General features: G+C 38.5%; 1 non-coding gene across 1 annotated transcript; it reads left to right on the top strand.

Moving 5' to 3' along the window:
• Window positions 1–8,245: 8,245 nt before the first annotated feature.
• LOC141683349 (small nucleolar RNA R71) lies at window positions 8,246–8,352 on the top strand. The gene has a single exon (XR_012560242.1). It is a non-coding gene; the product is annotated as a small nucleolar RNA R71 (small nucleolar RNA).
• The last annotated feature ends 7,434 nt before the right edge of the window (window positions 8,353–15,786 follow it).

The raw sequence follows: 15,786 nt of genomic DNA, 5'->3' as shown, positions 1-15,786 counted from the left end.
TAAATGCATCAAAAGAGCAAAAATAAATAATATATTCCGAAATATAAATATGTACCTTTGTGTTGTTGTAACATTACTGAACAATCAATACATAAAATAGAACACTCCAATGTCATTCCGAGATACAAATCATTTTCTCCCTGAAAAAAATAAAAAGATCTTATTGTGTGCATACATGATAATCATATTCAAAATAATCATAATATTCATAGATGAGCAATAGTATTTGGAATCGGGCTACACTCGATGAGCAATCATAAGATTCAGGATAAAAAAAATAGGCATACCTTATTTTGACAATAATTTGAAATCGTTGACGCAATACACATAATATCTTTGTAAAATTATCCTCCTTTTCATATCCTGTAAATTCAAACAATCAGACATTAATCACATCCACATATATAAACATTTAAATAAAAAGCGAAATTCAAAAGACGAGGAATAGGTAAAATGAATGATACAATAGAGAATGAGTTAATAATCAGGGTTATCTTATAATTTTAAATTTAAATCCGTGTTAGACGTGATATATGAATGGATATATTAGGGTTCATCGGAGAGAAGAAGTCAGAGGAAGAGAGCAAATAAATGATTTTTTATTTGAAATTTTGTTTGTTAGCTTGGGATGTAGATGATTGATTATAACAAAGAAAGAAGAAAAAGATAATGATTATTAAGAAAAGTAGTAATGATTTTTGAATTTGAATTACTGTAAGCAAGATTTGTGGATCTATAATTGATTTGATATAATAATAAATCTATTTTAATAATATGTTTGATCTTTTCAATATTGATAATTATTTTTTTAATAATTTTAAATACCATTTAAGATGTGAATAGTCCATAGATCTATGCAAATTTGTATAGGAAGTAGTATGTTTAGGAATATGGGTCGACCCACTGGTCAAATTTCAAAAATATGGGTCAAAATATTTACAAAAATGCCATTCTTAGTACAATTTTTTGGGTCTTTTCACTAGTGCTCATTCATATAATAGATATATAATCTTATTATATCATTAAAATTATAATTATTTATATTTAAATGAATATAATATTTTTATTTTAATAAATTATTACATATAGTTCAATAAAAAAACTTGTAAAGATTAATTAAATTTTAAAAATCGAATTGATCGGACATCCAATTAGATAAATTAGAGATTTTTATTTTTATTCAGGATAAAATATAATTAAAAAAGTAATGTGTGAATATATCTATTTTAAATACGTGTAAAGACTCTAATTTTAATACAGGGTAAATAATTATTTGACTAGTTTGAATGCATAATTGTTGTATATTTGTTAACTTTAAAATCTTAATAATATTATAAGATATCATCAAAATGTTAATTACATATTTATAAAATTGCATTAGAAACAAATCAAAGTTTAGCTATTTACGTAGCTTAAAAAATTAGAGGTAAGATTCAACGAGTCTCTCTGCTCACTAAGATTTTAAAGATTAAATTTGTTTAATAATGCACAATATAAATTGAATCCAACGACAATCCGTATCGATTTTCATAGTTAATTAGTTCTTCGGACAGCATGTAGTAAAGTTTTGAAAACAATAAATATCGAAAGAAACAATCATCCCGAGATAATATATTATTGTTGTAGACAACACCCGCAGCTGCAATAACAGTTTTTTTTGTAGAAAATTAGTTAAAAATTTGTTTGATAAAATGTCAAAGCAAAGCTGCTGTTAGAGAAAGTAAATCCCCCATACGTTTGAAAAAAATTGTTTTTCAGCTGTTGCAGGAGCATATACTGATTTCACCATCAAAACTTATCAAAATTATTATTATCTTTAATTTTTTGTATCAAAATATGTACTTATCAAAAAAATTATTAAACAGTTACAACAATACTTTTTTCAGCAATATTTTTTCTAACTGCATAACAATTTTAACAGCAATCACAAACAGAGTCCAAGTCTTGTAAATTATCAATCAATATATGTAAATATATAAAGGAGGATACACGCGTGACGCTCTAAAATCATCTCATTCGTTTTTTTTTAATTTTTTTTAGAGTTTTCGAATTTAAATTCTAAAAAATAAAAAAAAATACACTTTAACATATTAAAAGTAGAAAATAAATTCTAATTTACAAAGAATGTATTCTATAACGAATAGGAGTTCAAACTGTTGGACATTTTTTGAATATAAATTAAATTTACATTTTATTATTTTGATTTGTAATTTATGAAATTATTTTTTTGCAACTCCCATCATAATTAGAGAATATTAATTCTTATTACATAAGTTACAAAATTATTGTCATATTTAAGTAACATATTTTTCCCTATAAAAGAGGCTATTACCTTATTGTTTGATAAAATAAAATTATAAAACTTTGTTATTTTCTTGCATCCATGTTAGTGAGTTCTAGGGTCGTTTCTGTGAGATAGAATCCATATTGGTTCAGTTCGTAAAAGGCGGGTCTTTTTGTACTTAAGATCACCTTAACTCGTTTGTATCCTGCGAGACGGAAGCCTCAATATTTTCAAGCACCATGAGAAAGTGACTTATCTATTTTAAGGACAATGTGATTTTCACGTGTCTCGAACCATTTTTTGGTATTTTGTGTTCTTGTAATCTCGATTTCAGGTATACTTTTATGCTATACTTCTGATATGGATAGAAAATACATCCTAAAGACACATTAAATGTCGTATTAATTACACTTGGGCTTCTTATCTAAAAGTCCAGTATGTCTGGTCCGAACTCATAGCAGACTCAAGACGGCCCATGTAGACAAGGCCCACTAGCTGAGGTCGTCAAGGTCCACGAACACAAGTTGTCCACGGACAAGGCCCAATACGGCTGAAAGAGCAGTGGCATGTGTTCTAAACGGACTCAAAGTCCTACACAGAAGGTTCTGGAGCTCCTTCCTCAATAGGACTCCTAATCGCCATCTAAGTTGGAGACTTGTCCACCAAGTCTCCCAACAGAAGTCTAACCCTAGACTCACCTCTATATAAAGGGCTCTACCCCTCAACCTAAAACTCTGTTTTTGGCTTGATTCTCTACAACATAGAGATACGTAGGCATCTTGCAAGGACCGATAGTCCCGAAGGCAAGAGCAGCCATTAAAGCTCGAAGCTCACAAACCCTAACATTAAATACTAACACACTCAGGTTTTTATTCCACAATTTTTGGCTCCGTCTATAAGAAGACTACAACAACCATGGTGAATACACGGAGAAGAAATAATAGTGGAACAAATACTCCTGTTCCACCATGAACAATCGCATCAGCGGTGGAAGTACCACCTCACTCAACTTATGTCTCCGCTCAAGGAGGAACACTGGTAGGGGCAACTAAGGCTCAGCCACGAGGGACGAATCCCCTGGCTCCTCATGGGATGAATCCCCAACTTCAGCAACTACATGCACCTGTGAAATCTCAACCCGTTGGGTATGAGTACTCGACGATTGTGACTACTAACCCCCCTTACGGGATGCCACTATACCCCGAAGTTGGAGGTAGTGGACACTCTGATAGGGGTGAAGCACAAGGGCGGACGCCCCAGTACATACGTGCCTTGGCTTCTATTTTGGAGGATCACAAAATTCTTCAGACCTTATACTGAAAGAGACTCTGAATCATCGGATGATGATGTTACTCCAAGAAGGAGGCGTGCTGGCAAAGAGCCGATGGCTGATACTGAACAACGCTCCAAGAGCACTCAAGGGACAAATCCCCAAGATGTTTAAGATAGGATCAGGGCTCATGAAGCTCAGATTCAAAGGCTAAAGCGTGACCTGGTGTTAGGGCGAAAACACGCGCTAAAATTACACGCAAGTATACGTGTTCACAAGTAGTATAAGATACAAATCAGATTCGTACCCACATATACTTTTTTTAGTTAACTTAATATTATGCATCTATGCAACAATGGTATGACTATCACTCAATGTTAAGATAATAACAAGTTGAGATGTTTATAACTAAGATTGAACTAACATGCAATTAACTAAGAATAAAAGTGATTGAATTAACTATATGAGACAAACATGGGATTCTAACTTCATTAAATACTTCATTCAAAGTCATTATTCTTAAACTTAGCATGCAATGGTGATGACAACTAATCAGATAACACGGAACTAGTAAACTCCAACTTTCGTTGCACGAATACCCTACTACTAGACATCCACAAAAGAGATAGAAGCTAAGTATAAACCAATTATGTTTAGACCCTATATGTCTATAGAATTTGAAACTATAATGGTTTAATGCGCAAGTTATCTATCGAGATTACATAGGGAAATTAAGATGGTTAAAATTACCTACGAATCATGCATAACAATTATACATGAACCTATGCTAGCATGGCAAGTTCTAAAACTCTATATTCACTTTCACTTCAATAGAGATTAACACATTATCTTATATGTTAGCTACGCACATAAGACGAATAAGCGCAACCAATACTAGGATATCAATCAATCACCATACACCAAGATATTGAAATAAATTAACTATAGAAATCCATTAGTAAATCTGTTAGAACCCCACGATAACGATTAGTTCATAACCGAACTCATCGTCACCATGGGTTAAGCATGGTATACAAACTAGATCCTTATAAACTGAATAATAATCAAAAGTACGTTAACAAGAATGTAAGTTTCAAACCAATAAGAAAACAATCATCCAACGTTACAACTTAAGCAAAGAATTACAAGTAAAAACAAGATATTCTTCTCCTTCATTGTATTGTGCTATTAGGTCTTCTTACTGCTCTCGCCTTCTTTTCGTTGTTATCAAAAACGTCTTCAAAAGGCTTTATATATAAGCCCAATACGATCTTGAGTCTGAAAAATCATTATTATATTGCAATCAGGATTCTGCAATCCCGACCCAGCGTGACCGCCCCGCATACCAGCGCGGCCGCCCCGCATGCCAGCGCGGGCGCGCTCGCTTTCTGACAAATGGGCTCGGCCGCTCCCAAGACTAGCGCGGCCGCCCTGACCTTCTGGAAATTCTGATTTTTCTTGTTTCCTTGACTTCAATTGCTGGTTTCTTTCGTGCTAACTCCGGAGGCTCCATCGTAACACCCTTTTAACAAAGAAACAATGTAATATCTATTCCTTCTTCCAAATATACCCTGAAATGTAAAACACTACAAAAACACATTAAAAATACAAATAACTTGAGTACAAATCACCAATTCGAGCCTTTACGAAGCGTTCTAAGTGGATATAAATTCCACTTATCACACCCCCAAACTTGAATTGATGCTTGTCCTCAAGCATAAACAGACTCAAAAATTACAAAACAAAACTAATGCGTGAATGCACTACGTGAATGCAACTAAATGATAATGTAATCGATCCCCTCAGAATAACCATAACAAAACCAATAAACGAATGTCTCCAAGAATGCAATGACTTTTAACAGAGTTCGAATAAACCCCATAAACCAACTCACAAACCAAAAACATGTGTGTGTGCGTGCAACGCTTAACAAATATACCCTCGATACTAGATCAAATAACCATAACTTATATATCATCAAAACAATCACAAGTTTATAAACAGAATAGATGTTACACACATAATGACTCACAACACCTTCTTCCTACTAGAGTTATAACAAGGATTCATGCTATTATTGAACACATAACAAAGATGCTTATTTGACCGTGCAATGAGTGAGGTCCCAAAAGACTTATGCAATAATACCCATGTAGCGAGCGTTAGGTTAGCGGATCCCAGACTATAAAAGCCTTAGGCCACTAGGCACAAAGTCCCCTAGAACTTAATAACTCGAGTATTAAAGAGCTCACTTTTGATCAATTATGCATAAACACATACTTTTTTTCTCTTTTTTTTCTTTCATTTCAATGATTTCTGAATGAGTGTATTTCGCTCCATCTCATTCAACCCTAGACTACACATAAAAATATGAGCGGACTACTAGCCATTTGACGCCTAGCCACAACTAGCATTGATATCCAATATTTTTCTTCAATTTTAAAAAATCCATGTTATTTTGTCACTAAGATAATAGCATAAATTTTAGACATAAATAAGTGATTAAACCTCGATAAACAAACAAGTCATGATCATGATCTCTCACTCAAGCAACCTATAAGACTTAGTGAAAATTTTCTTATTTCTAGCATGTAAATCAATTCGTTAGGACTTAACATTCCTCTATACGACATCACTACACTCGAATCAACATCATAAATTAATCAGAAAAGCAACATACTAACATGATAACAAATACGCAAAAAAAAACAAAAACAAATAACTACATGACAAATATGCAAACTATATGAACTAAACTATCATGAATATGCATCTATATGGACTCACACACAAATATTCCTTAACTATCACCCCCAAACTTAAAAATTTCAATGTCCTCAGTGAAGGTAATAGCAAGAAATCAAGGCATACCTACTCGGAAGAAGAAGGATCATCGCCCTCCGTGGGTGGAGTGTCAGGGGGCCAATCAACCTTGACATCAGTGTCTCAGAAAACATTACCAAGAGCGTGTATCAAATCTTCAGCAAAACGTCAGTGGATGTCATGCATGGCCTCAATACGCCGAATTAACCTTCTATACTGCGCATCACCAAGACCAAATCTATCGACTGTCTGTGGTGCACGAGGGAAATCCTCTGTAAGCACGGGAGGAACCGACCGGTCACCCTTTAGATTATCAAAGATATATTCCAACTCCTTATCAGGGGGTGCACCAAAAAATGCATAACTCAAATGATCTGGCAGCGGTTTAAGCCCAAGTGTGGGAGCTTCTTCAATAGACTGCTCGAGACGCTCCTGAGAAATTTTTAGCTCTACTAACCCAAGAGAATCGAATGGCATATCCAACTTCCTCTTCCACGAAGGTGCATTCAAAACCTGTAGTTGCTCTGCTCCTTCTTCATCTTCAATAACTGATTCCACTATTAAGGATTTCTCTAAGGTATCTGACCTTAGCACTTGCTCAAGTTCTGAATTCACTACAGAATCAACCATCTCTACCTTAAAGCATTCCTCTTCACCAGTTGGGAATTTTGTTGCTTTGAACACATTAAAGGTGACTTCCTGATTTAGAATCCTCATTGTAAGCTCTCCCTTCTGCACATCGATCAGAGTTCGGCCAGTAGCTAAGAATGGTCTCCCTAAGATAATGGGAATCTTCTTATCTTTCTCAAAGTCCAGAATTATAAAATCAGCAGGGAAGATGAGTTTGTCCACCTTAACCAAGACATCCTCCACTATTCCTCGCGGATAAGCGATGGAACGATCAACTAGTTGTAATAACATATATGTCGATTACGGATCAGGTAGACCAAGCTTCTTGAATATAGACAAGGACATCAGATTGATGCTAGCTCCCAAATCACAAGCACTTATCAAAAGACAAGTTCCCAATAGTGCAAGGAATATTGAAACTTCCAGGATCTTTAAGCTTCAGAGGCAATTTCTGTTGCAGAACTGCACTACACTCCTCCGTTAGAGCAACAGTTTCCAACTCCTCAAGCTTCACCTTCCGCAAGAGAATACCTTTCATGAACTTCGCATAGCTCGGCATTTGTTCTAGAGCTTCTGCAAAATGTATGTTGATGCGCAACTTCTTGAAAACTTCCAGAAACTTGGCAAACTACTTGTCGAACTTCTGCTTCTAAAGTCTTTTAAGATATATAAGAGGTGGATAGACTTGTTTCTCCCATGTATTACCCTCAGGAGGAGTGTTTTCAACAACTTTCTTCTTTGGTTCCACCTCGGCATCCTTCTGCACAACTTTTTCAGCTACAATCTCATTTTCTAGAATTGGTAAGGGTGCAGACGCACCTGTATTCTAGACAAAATTTTTAGACTCTTCATCTTGCTGAATTTGGGGGCTTGCGACCTTTCCGTATCTCAAGGTGATGGCGTTCACCTATTCTTTGACTTCCCTCTCGCCTGGATTGGCCTCTATATCGCTAGGAAGTGTTCCTGGTTGTCAATTTAATAAGACGTTAGCAATTTTCCCTATTTGGTTTTCCAGAGTCTTAATAGAAAGAGCCTGGCTTTTGCATATAAGAGCCTGGTTTTTGCACATAAGCCTCAAATCCTCCAATTTAGATTTTTCATTCGAAGATTGACCTGCACCTTTATAAGCTTCATTATAGCTCTTAGTCCATAAGGCTCCACCTAATGCTGCATCGAGCATGGGTCTTGACTATGCTCCAAAACCGTTATAGAAGCAATTGATGATAATCCAATTAGGCATTCCATGATGAGGAAACTTCCTAAGCATCTCCTTATACCGCTCCCAAGCTTCACCTAGCGATTCCCCTGATTATTGTGCAAACTGAGTAAGAGCATTCCTAATTGCAGCTGTTTTTGTCATAGGGAAGAATTTAGTGAGAAACTTTTGAGCAAGATCTTCCTAAGTAGCAATCGAACCAGCTGGTAGAGAGTGTAACCAGCTCTTAGCCTTGTCCCTCAAAGAGAATGGGACAGTCTCAGTTTCACCGCATCCTCAGATACACCATTGAACCTGAAGGTGTCACAGATCTCTATGAAAACCCTGATGTGCATATTTGGATCTTCTGTTGGAGAACCCCCAAATTGGACTGAATTCTGTACCAATTGAATCGTGATAGACTTGATTTTAAAGGTATTAGCAGCAATGGTAGGTATGACAATGCTAGATTGAATGTCATTGATTCTTGGTTGAGAAAAATACATCAATGCTTTCATTGTTGCTGCTGGTTCTCCCATTATAATGATAACTTCTTCTTCAACTTTCTCAACTTCTTCAAGAACTTCTTCTTCCAATTCTTCAATAGTTTCCTTCAGAGATTGAGAACGTGTTCACATACACGCTATCTCGAGTACCTGAAACACAACAAGTAAACCGTTAAAGTAAAAGAATCCGAGTCAATAAACTTTAACGACCACTGATGTCAAGCACATAAACTAAATTTAACATCGAGTCCCCGGTAGTGGTGCCAAAAACTTGTTAGGGCGAAAACACGCGCTAAAATTACACGCAAGTATACGCGTTCGCAAGTAGTATAAGATATAAATCAGATTCATACCCACAGAGACTCTTTTTAGTTAACTTAAGATTATGCACCTATGCAACAATGGTATGGCTATCGCTCAATGCTAAGACAATAACAAGTTGAGATGTTTATAACTAAGATTGAACTAACATGTAATTAACTAAGAATAAAAGTGATTGAATTAACTATATGAGACAAACATGGGATCCTAACTTCATTAAATTCTTCATTCAAAGTCATCGTTCTTAACCTTAGCATGCAATGGTGATAAAAACTAATCAGATAACACGGAACTAGTCAACGCCAACTTTTGTTGCACGAATACCCTACTACTAGACATCCACAAAAGAGATAGAAGCTAAGTAGGCACCAATTATGCTTAGACCCTATATGTCTATAGAATTTGAAAACATAACGGTTTAATTTGAAAGTTATGTATCGTGATTACATAGGGCAAGTAAGATGGTTAAAATTACCTATGAATCATGCATAACAAGTATACATGAACCTATGCTAGCATGGCAAGTTCTAAACCTCTATATTCATTTTTGCTTCAATAGAGATTAACACGTTATCTTATATGTTAGCTATGCACATAAGACGAATAAACACAATCAATACTAGGATATCAATCAATCACCAATCACCAAGATATTGAAATAAATTAACTATAGAAATCCATAAGTAAATCCGTTAGAACCCTACGATAAAGATTAGTTCATAACCGAACTCATCGTCATCGTGGGTTCCAATGAAAGCATGGTATAAAAACTAGATCCTTATAAACTGAATAATAATCAAAAGTATGTTAACAAGAGTGTAAGGTTCAAATGAATAAGAAAAAAAGCATCCAACGTTACAACTTATGCAAAGAAGTACAAGTAAAAACAAGATCTTCTTCTCCTTCGTTGTATTGTGCTATTAGGTCTTCTTACTGCTCTCTCCTTCTTCTCGTTGTTACCAAAAATGTCTTCAAAAGGCTTTATATATAAGCCCAATACAATCTGGAGTCTAAAAATCATTATTATATTGTAATCAGGATTCTACAATCCCGACCCAGCGCGGCCGCCCCGCATACCAGCGCGGGCGCGCTCGCTTTCTGACAAATGGGCGCGGCCGCTCCCAAGACTAGCGCGGCCGCCCCGACCTTCTGGAAATTCTAATTTTTCTTGTTTCCTTGACTTCAATTGCTGGTTTCTTTGGTGCTAACTCTCGAGGCTCCATCCTAACACCCTTTTAGCATTGAAACAATATAAAATCTATTCCTCTTTCCAAATATACCCTGAAATACAAAACACTATAAAAACACATAAAAAACACAAATAACTTGAGTACAAATCACCAGTTAGATCCTTTACAAAGCATTATAAGTGGATATAAATTCCACTTATCACCTAGAGACACAACTGACTTCAAGACCCCCACTTGCTCCAAGACGGAGAGGTCTTCCCCCAATCATAGACCTGGATGTTCCAATACCAAGAAGGGCAGTTTCCCCAAGGGCTGATCCAAGTGATCTTATGCCCCCAGGAGATCATGATGATCCAAACCCACCATTCACTGATGAGATAATGAATGCCCACGTCTGAAGGAAGTTCAAGATGCCCACCATCAAAGCATACGATGGTACTGGCAACCCTGCTAATCATGTCAGGACGTTTTCTAATGCCCTGTTGCTACAGCCCGTGAACGATGCTATTAAGTGTCGGTCCTTCCCTCAAACCCTATCGGGTATGGTTCAAAGGTGGTATAGTTGCCTACCCCCGAATTCTATTGGATCCTTTAAAGATTTGAGCCAATCTTTTATTAAGCAGTTCATAGGTGGCAGAGTACACGAGAAGAGTTCAGCCTCTCTCATGGGCATAGTCCAAGGAGCTAAGGAGTCCTTGAGAGAATATCTGAATTGATTTACGAAGGAGGCTTTGAATGTCCCTGATCTTGATGATAAGGTAGCTATGATAGCCCTACAACAAGGGACTAGAGACGAGTTCTTTAAGATGTCCCTGGCTAAGAGCCCTCCCAAAAGCATGTTGCAGCTCCAGGATAGAGCCAGAAAGTATATCAAGGTGGAGGAGAGTATGAAGAAGACGGCTGTCAATAATGAACCTACTGGAAACAAGAAGAGGAAGACGGGTCAGGAATACGATGCTAAGGACAAGTATCCACGAATTGGCAAAAACTCTGACTCCTCCTCTTCTAAGAAGAATCAACAACCAAGGTTCGCTGAGTATGCGAGGTTGAATGGTCCAAGAAGCCAATTCCTTATGGAAATTGAGAAGGACAAAGAGTTCAAATGGTCGAAGCCACTAAGGGGGACCCCGAGAAAAGAGACAAGAGTCGGTACTGCAGGTTTCACAAAGATGTCGGTCATGATACTAACGATTATAGGCAACTCAAGGATGAGATTGAGTGTCATCCGAAGGGGAAAGTTTGGACGTTTCACCAAGGGTGAAGAGGCCGAAGGCCAAAAGAGAGATAATGATCGAAGAGATGATGATCGGAGAGGTAACTATGGAGATCGCAACCCCCAGCCCTGAGGGCCAGTAATCAATATAATCTCAGGGGGACCTACAACAGCTAGCACTACAAGGAACTCCCGAAAAGCTTATGCAAGAGAAGTAATGAGCATAGTTGGAGATCCATCTAAGTGTTCTAAGTCAGAGATGACGCTTGAATTTGGTGACCCAAACCTTGAAGGTTTGAAATTTCCTCTGGTTATCACTCCGATAATTGGAAATTGTCCTGTTGTGAGGATCCTAGTAGACAATGGAGCTTCCGTGGATATTCTGTTCCATGACACATTCATAAGGATGAGCTACAATGATTCTCAACTAACTCCATCTGACGCACCCATCTACGGGTTTAACCATGTGGAATACAAAGTCGAAGAAGAAATACAACTTCCCGTAACTATCGGGGAAGAGCTCAGGGACGCCACACAAGTGTTGAACTTTTAGGTTGTCAAGACAACCTCTACTTACAATGCTATCATGGGTAGAACATGGATCCATGCTTTTAAGGCTGTGCCTTCAACCTACCACATGGTACTAAAGCTCCCAACTAGGAATGATGTTGGAGAAGCGAGAGGAGATCAGAAAATGGCCCACAGTTGCTATGTTGTAACATTTAGGCCCGATGGAACCAGGGGGAAGGTCCTTCCCATAGAAGACATGGATGTCCGAGAAAATGACGAACTACGAGGGAAGCCGGCCTAGGAATTGGTCCCAATTCCCTTAGATCCCTTAGACCCGGAGAAGGTCACGTACATTGGGGCATCTCTGGACAAGCCCTTGAAGGGTCGAATGATAAATTTTATCCAAGAAAATAGTGATGTATTTGCTTGGACAACAGCTGATATGTCTGGGATTGACCCAAATCTTATTACTCAATGGTTGAACGTTGATCCAACTCGGAAGGTTGTAAAGAAAAATAAGAGAATTTATGCCTTTGATAGGCTGGAAGCCATCAAGCAGTAGGTCAAGAAGCTTTTAGAAGCTGAATTTATTGAGGAAGTGCAATTCCCTGAATGGTTGGCCAACCCCGTAATGGTTAAGAAGGCCAATAGAAAGTGGATGATGTGCATTGACTTTACTGATTTGAATGATGCTTGTCCCAAGAACTGTTACCCCTACCAAGGATTGATAACCTGATCGATGCCACAGCTGGACATGAGATGCTAAGCTTTATGGATGGCTTTAATGGTTACAATCAGATTAGAATGCATACGGATGACACCCCCAAGGTATCCTTCATTACTGGCTTTGGTGTAATTTGTTATCTTGTTATGGCTTTTGGACTTAAGAATATAGGAGCTACTTACCAAAGATTGGTAAACAAGATATTTGCCCATATAATTTGGAAGACCATAAAGGTCTATATTGATGACATGTTAGTCAAAATCCTAAGCAAGGTCGATCATATTGGCCACTTCAGGGAGGCATTTGAAGTGTTGAGGCACCACAAGATGATGTTAAACCCATCCAAATGTGCTTTTGGCGTTGGGTCTGTAAAGTTTCTGGGTCACATGGTCTCTAAGAGGGGGATAGAGGCCAACCCCGACAAGATCAAATCCATCCTAGACATGGAGCCACCACGCTCCATCAAGGACATTCAAAAGCTGACAGGAAGAATCGCAACTCTAGGGAGGTTCATCTCCAAGTCTGGAGACAAATGCCTGCCCTTTTTCAAAACCCTTAAGAAGGTGAAGGACTTTGAATGGACAGCTGAGAGCCAAGAGGCCTTTGAACAGCTGAAGAAGTACATGACTGAAGCCCCGTTGTTGGCTAAACCAAGTCTGGAGGACACTCTTTATTTGTACCTCATGGTATCTGAACAAGCCATGAGGGCGGTCCTCGTGAAGCAAGAGCAGAAGCTCCAGAAGCCTGTATACTATGTAAGCAAGGTGCTCCATGGAGAAGAGTTGAATTACTCCACCATGGAGAAGTTCGTGCTTGCTCTCATCACATCCTCAAGGAAGTTGAGACCATACTTCCATGCTCACAAGATCGAAGTCCTGACGGACCAACCCTTTAGGAACATTCTTCATAGCCCGAGGGCCAGTGGAAGGCTCATCAAGTGGGCAATTGAGTTAGGAGAATTTGATATCAAGTACAAGCCTCGAAAGGCCATCAAGGCTCAGGCCATAGCAGACTTCGTGGTCGAATGTACCATTAACGACCAAGAAGTCGGGGGGCAAGAGATAGTAACCCCAGAAGAAGGAGAGAAGGAAAAGGATGAAGAAACAACCCTGAAAGAATATTGGGTTCTCCATTTTGCTGGAGCGTCCAAAACAAAATCTAGTGGCGCAGGTCTAGTATTGCAACGCCCTGATGGGTTTATGATTGAGTATGCTTTGAATTTAGATTTCCCAACTACGAACAATGAAGCAGAACATGAAGCATTGATAGCTGGCTTAGGCTTGGCTAGAGCCGTGAGGGCCAAAAACCTGAAAGTCTATGAAGACTCAAGACTTGTAGTTGCTCAAGTTAATGGGGAGTTTGAGGCCAAGGATGATAATATGGCCAAGTACCTGAGAGTTGCAAAGGGAATACTGACTCAGTTCAATGAATGGTACACAGAACATGTTCTGAGAGAGGAGAACACTACGACTGATGCCTTGTCTCAGTTCGCCTCGTCTAAAATCGAGAACTATCCGAGAAGTATTTACTTCCAGGTCTTGAAGACCCCTACTATTCATGTCATAAATCTGATAGCACCAGTTGGTGTGGCAAGCTATTGGATAGACCCGATCAAGACCCACTTAGAAACTAGGTGGCTTCCCGACGATGCCCAGGAGGCACGCAAGCTGTCGATTAGAGCATTGAGATACACATTGATTGAAGGCCTTCTTTACAAAAGGTCCTTTGTCATTCCGTACTTGAAGTGCTTAAGACCTCCTAAAGCATAAGAGGCACTTAAAGAAGCCCATGAAGGGATTTTTTGATAGCACTTGGGGGGCAGGGCCTTCGCTCACAAGATAACTCGGTTGGAATTCTACTGGCCGACTATGCTAGCCGATGCAAAGGCTTATGTGAAGAAATATGATAGATGCCAGAGGTACGCTCCAATAGTACGACATCCCCCATAGAGGCTTACATCGATCAACACAACCATCCCTTTTGTAATGTGGGGAATGGATATACTTGGACCATTTCCTGTAGCATCGGGACAGAGGAAGTTCATTGTGGTAGCCATAAACTACTTTACAAAGTGGATTGAGGCTAAGGCACTAGCCAAGATAACCACCAAGCAAATTGCCCAATTCTTCTGGGAGAATGTGATATGACGATATGGAATACCACGCATCCTTGTCACGGATAACGGGAAATAATTTAATAATGCAGAGTTCAGAGAATACTGCGACGATAACAGCATAGAACTTCGCTTCACCTCGGTTGCACATCCTCACAAAAACGGGCAAGCGGAAGTTGCTAACAGAGTCATCCTTGATGGACTTAAGAAGAGGGTTGAACGCTCGAGAAACACTTGGGTGGATGAGTTACTGCCTTACTATGGGCATATCGTATCAGCTACAAAGTGACAACTAAAGCTACCCCGTTCATGTTGGCTTATGGAGCCGAGACAGTGGTGCCCCTCGAAATCACTCATGGATCCCCTAGGATCGAAGCTTACGAGCCAGAGACCAACGAAGAAGGTATGAGGCTCGCTCTCGATCTCATTGACGAGGTTAGGGATGAGGCCAACGCCCGCAATACAGAGCATCAATGAAGAGCCTCCCTCTATTACAATAGACGGGTTAAAGAAAGGTTTTTTTAACAGGGAGATTTAGTTCTGAGGAAGATTGAGGCATCAGGAGTGGGGGAGAGAGGAAAGCTAGCCCCTAACTGGGAAGGACCTTATAAGGTCAGGAAGACACTGGGATGAGGATCCTACAAGTTAGAGACCCTGAATGGTGATGAAGTGCCTCACAGTTGGCATGCTTCAAACCTGAAGGCTTATTATATTTAGGACATTCACTACATGTTTCTAATACTTAGTATTAAGTTTATAAATAAGGTCAACAAAACCATCTTATGTAAGGGTTGAACCCGTTTCCTAGAGATATTTTTTATTTATGCAAGTTTATTTCTATCATCTTGTCTACCAATTTATTTAAGTGCGAGCATCTAAAGAATGCAAGTCCCGAAGGACCAAATACAGAAAATAAAAGACAAGCATGAAATGAAATTAAACAAAGTGCATAAATAAAGATCCCGAAGGATCATAAGTTAAAGTCTCGAAGGACCAGTAGGTTACAG

Source organism: Apium graveolens, chromosome 1 (genome assembly GCF_009905375.1).
Source record: "Apium graveolens cultivar Ventura chromosome 1, ASM990537v1, whole genome shotgun sequence".
In the NCBI taxonomy this organism is placed as follows: Eukaryota; Viridiplantae; Streptophyta; class Magnoliopsida; order Apiales; family Apiaceae; genus Apium; species Apium graveolens.
The sequence above is the reverse complement of the archived record's forward strand: the minus strand, read 5'-3'. Positions and strand labels throughout refer to the sequence as shown.